Below are 5,486 nucleotides of genomic sequence, written 5' to 3'. Positions count from 1 at the left end.
TATATTTGGTGCTCTTTGACAGAGAGAAAACAGACACAAGATAGGAGTCTGAATAGTTCTGTCCTCCACAAAAAGCCCTTCCTAAGATTCTAATCTCCATCGGTCTCTCCCTTCTCTAACTCTCTTTTCACCTTTGTCCATGCCATCTAATAGGTATTTTATTAAATATATGTATTTATATATTTATACATATATAATTTTATATTTATGCATATGTATATATGCATATATATTTGTATACACCCGTATGTATATATATATATATATAGGTGTATGTATATGTATATATATACATATGCATATGTTATCTCCTCTGATAAAATGTTAGTGTACTTGAGGGCATAGACTGTTTAATTTTTGTCTTTTTATACCCAATGTTTAACTCAGTGCCTGACACACACAGTAAATACTTAAAAAAATATTTGTTACTATTACAACTATCCTCTTCTTTATGTGGTAAAATTTATCAGTAAATGATATGTATACTTTACTAATTGGTTCATATTAGCAAGCTCTATCGTCTTTGCACAACTGCTCCAGCCCATAGTGGTTTGCTCCTCCTCTGAACTCTCCATTACTTAGCCTATACTACCTGGTATCAGTTATCTTTTCTTTCTTTTTTTAAAATGTTCTTTTATTTTCTTTTTTTTGGGGGGGGTGGTGAGGTGATTAGGGTTAAATGACTTGCCCAGGGTCACACAGCTAGTTAAGTGTCAAGTGTCCGAGGCCAGATTTGAACTTAGGTCCTCCTGACTCCAGAGTTGGTGCTCTATCCATTTCACCACCTAGCTGCCCCTCAGTTATCTTTTCATGAATGTTCTGTCCCTTCGATGCTGAACCACTTTACTGTCTCCAATAGAATTTAAACTCCTTTTTTTTTTCACAAAAACACAAAGGAAACATTCCTTGCCCCTTAAGGAACTCAAGACTGTCACGTGGAACACTGTGAGTGTGGATTTAAGTACAAAATGGGTTGCCTTATTCAGTAATGCTTGATCTGACCATAGTTTCCTAGGAGCTTTACTCTTAGCTCATCCAAGTACTAGCTGATTTTGAATGCCTTTTAACTTAGACTATTTAAAAGCAGGATTAGTGTCATCATCTTAACCACAAACTCCAAAGAAAGCAAACTCCAAGGAAAGCCTAGGGAATTTGTGGTGAATTATAAATACCACCCACTCTTCCTCTATCATACCACTCTGAATTCATTACTGTTGTCATACGACCCAACTAGGACACGGCAGCCATTGGTAACTGGGAAGCTATGTCAGCTTTCTAGGAAATTACAGTTTAAATTATCCCCTCCCATCCTATGGAAAACCATAAAGTGAAATCTTCATCATCAACAACATCAGTGTTTCCTGTTTCTTATTGACTGGCTCACCACCGCCAGCGAATGATTAGCTGCTCGGTAATGCCTCTAGAATGGCTCGTAAAACCAAGGCCTGAGTTCCTGTTATATAGGCTGGGCTTAGGGACAGGACTGTGGCAAGGAAAGATAGGGAGATCCGTTGTGTGCCTTCATAGAATCACGAAATGTTGATGCGCTGGCAGAACATCTCTACCTGGATATTTCCACAGGCACCTGAAGCTCAACACATCCAACTTCAAACCTTGTCCTTTCCTTTCCAAGCCTCTTTCTTCTTCCTCCTGACTTCTCCATTTCTGCTAATGGCATCACCTCTTCCCTCAGTCCACCCAGGCCTGAAGCAGCATCATCTGTGATTTTTCTCCCTTCTTCCCTCCATCTGTAGTAGCAATTTAGATTTGAAGATCTTTCCCACCCATACGTAGGTCATGTGACCTGCTTACATCACAGGAAGCCTAAGTCACGTGTGGTGGGAGGAGCTTCCTGACAGGAAAAGGAAGTTATGTCACAGGAAATGCTGTGTGAGAGAGAGCCAGCGAGCAGTTATGGCAGCTAATGGCCGCCGTGATAGAGCTGAACAGGCTGACTTAGCTGTGCTGTGAGTTTGTCTTTGGGAAGATCCCGGCAGAAGTTTTGGGATGGCGAGTTTCCAGGTTGTGATATTATGTATTGAATTTTTACTGCTCTGATAGATTGGGCAAATGGTTTGTGGGATGTGGTTCTCTGGTGCCTGAATCAGTGGTTTACTTCTTCTACCTTCTACGGGGAGAGTCTCCTAATACGATACAGAACTACGCAGGCATTTTGGCGATCATCATCTACATTGCCATCATTTCCTTACTGCTACAACATGTAGTCTGTCACCAAGGCCTGCAGACAGCCCTCATCAACACTGCTCACCTCTGTCCCTTTCTGGCCCTTACCACTTCTGGTGCTGAGGTCCTCTTTTGGACTACTGTAGTAGTCACCTTCTGCCTGGTTTCCTTGGCTCTAGTTCCATCTGCTTTCCAATCTACACTATAGATCGCTGTCCAGATCTCTTACATACTAGCTGTGTGAGCCTGGGTTAGTCACTGTAGCCTCTCTAAGCCTTTGTTTTCTCATCTATAAAATGGGGACGTTGATACTTGTACTGCCTATGTCACCACCAGCCAATGCCAGTCAGTAAATATTTATTAAGCACCTACTATGTTCTGGACACTGTGCAAGGGATGCAAAGAAACGTAGAAGACCATCCCTGTACTGGAGCTCACAATCTAATGCAGGAGATAACACGCTAATAACTATTTACTAAAAGGCTCTATACTGGGTAAATAGGAAATCATCAACAGAGGGAAGGCACTAGAATTAAGAGGGGTCTGGAAAAGCTTCCTGTAGAAGGTAGGATTTTAGGTGAGTTGTTAAGGAAGCCAGGAGATGGAGATAAGGAGGGAGAGCATTCCATGGTGGGGGACAGGCAGTGAAAATGCTCAGAGTGTGAAGATGGATGTCTTGTTCGAGGACTAGTAAGGAGGCCAATGTCACTGAATCACAGGGTACACGGCAGGAGTCTGGGAGGGTGGGTAAGAAGTAAGAAGACTGGAAAGGTAGGAGGAGCTAGGTTATAAAGGACCAAACAGAAGAGAAAAGTGCTTTGTAAGCATAGCACCTAGCACGTAGTTTACTGTGTGTGTGTTGTGGGGGAGGGGAGAAGGTGGTAGTAGATTTTTCAATCAGTCGATAAACATTTATTAAGCCCCTACTACGTGCCTGGCACAGTGCTAAGCTGGGACATTTACATGAGAAACTTCTTTTATCAATGAATATTGACTTCTCTACAACCTACAGTGTCAGATCACTGCCTGGGGGCACCTCTAGGTTAAGTGACTTGCCAAGGGTCACACAACCAGTAGAGGTCAGCGGCAGGTCTTAGGTCTTTCTGACTGGGAGGCCAACTCTCTATCCACTATGCCTTGCTAGCCTCAAGAAATGTTTGTCGAATTGAATTATAAACTCTTGAACCCAATTAGTTATCATTACAAATCATAGTTCACATTTGTGATCATGTCACCTGAAACAAATTCCTCTCAAACCAACTCCTAACACTGGATTATTCTCCCCTTTGAATGACAACTTATATTTGAGTAGTTCCTTAAGTTTGGCAAAGCACATCCTTTACAACAACCTTATAGTAGGTAGTCAAGTAATGTCCTTTTCCTCTTTAGAAATACCTCCTCCCTCTCAGGTCGCTCAGCATCCCCTTATTCTTTCCCACTTTCCTCCTATTATCCACACTCAGGAAAGCCTTGATATCTTTTATGGATACCTTCATGTGAAAGTAGCTATGGTCTCTCTCCCAGAAGCATTTACGTTTCAAGGCTTTTTCAAAAATTCAAATTGGACCATGAAAGGCTCTGCCTTCCTTTAAAGAGGTTCCAAGCAGAGTAGTGTGTGTGTTGGAAGAAGAGGAAGAAGTCTTCCGGATGGCCCTGAGATTGTACTCAGTAGATAATCATCTCCTCTGCCTTCATTTAAAGCTAGACAGCCTTGGGTAGGGCACAGAGAATCAGCTCTAATCCATGAGGCCTACAATAAGGAAAAGCAAAAATCCACAGGCATGCAGTTCTGTTTATCTGTTTGGAGAAGTTAGAGCCTTGTTCCAGTCTTCCAGCTCCACTCAACCCTGCTCAGTTCCATTAGAATAAGCATTCTTAATGTTTTTTTTTTAAATTTGTACAATGGATTCTTTGACAGCATAGTGAAGCCTATGAACCTCTTCTTGGACTAATTATTTATTAAATTAATAATTGAATAAAATGCTAAATTTTAGTTAAAAGTTAATTAAAATTAAGATGTAATTTTCCCCAGCCAAGTTCACAGGCCCCCTGAAATTTATCCACAAACCCCCTAGGTAAGGAGCCCTTGAATAAGAAGGGGCCAAGGGGAGGGCCGTGGGGTTTTCTTTTGTAACAGCAAACCAGTAATGAGACAGGTGGCAATTCCCAGCAGGTTCAGCTCCAGTCTTGACTCAGGGAGTTTGTTGGCTCATTGTTCAGTCAGTTCAGATGACAAAGTACAACCTGGTACAAGAGACACCAAATGCAACAAACATGTGGTAACTCAGAACAAATACTCCCTCCAGGTTAGGAGATAATCAGACTCCTCCTCCCTTCCTTCCTACTCTTTGCCTACCTTTCAGGCCATTCTCCTGCTAATCTGAGTATTTATATTTTGGTAAATATTCATCTATTTTGTTTAAGTTGCTGATTTTGTTGGCATTTTGTTGGGCAAAATACTTCCTTTATGAGCTCCTCCCTACAGTGCTGGATGGCAGCTCTGAGAAAAAAGGGATTTGTTATTGAATAGTAAATTTCCTGCAAGCAGAGAATAATTCTGATATGGAGAAAAGAACTAGATTTAGATTCCCTATGAGCACACCTGGGTTCAGATCCTGACTACCCCTTAATACCTGTATGACCTTGGACAGCTTATTCAGCTCCTATTTCCCCATCTGGGAAAAAAAATGAGTGGGTTGGACTAGATGACCTATAAAGTATTGGCTATTATTTAAATCTAAATTTTATTACTTTTTTTTTCTTTCTTAAATGAATGGGTTGGATTAAATGACCTAAATCTGTGATTCTATGACTTCCTTTCTTTCTTCTTTTTGTTCTTCCTTCCTTCCTCCCTCCCTCCTCCTCTTTTCTCCTCCTCCTCCTCCTCTTCTTCTTCTTCCTCCTCCTCCTCCTCCTCCTCCTCTCCTTTCTCTCTCTCTCTCTCTCTCTCTCTCTTTCTCTCTGCCTTCCTCCCTCCCTCACCATAACACATCTCCCTGACCAAATAAGGTTTTATTTTCCTTTGGTTGCCCTTTTCTGGGCCATCCCAGTAGTCCATAGAACAGACAATCAGAATCTAATTGTTAAGAAGAAGAAAAATGCATGCAAATCTCTCTCAATCCTGTGGTTGGTTCTCATCAAGCAGCAATAATATTCAAGGCCCCATCTTAGCAAAACTGAATTTGCCAAAATTAAACTTCAGGCCCCAACTTCCACTTAGAACCTTTCTATTCATTTCCATTTTTGTAGTCTTCTTGTCTTGCCACCAAGTCACTTTATACTATTCCCTGGCTTCCCCTGTG

This window comes from Trichosurus vulpecula, chromosome 2 (genome assembly GCF_011100635.1).
Source record: "Trichosurus vulpecula isolate mTriVul1 chromosome 2, mTriVul1.pri, whole genome shotgun sequence".
Taxonomy (NCBI): domain Eukaryota; kingdom Metazoa; phylum Chordata; class Mammalia; order Diprotodontia; family Phalangeridae; genus Trichosurus; species Trichosurus vulpecula.
This window is presented reverse-complemented; position numbering follows the sequence as displayed.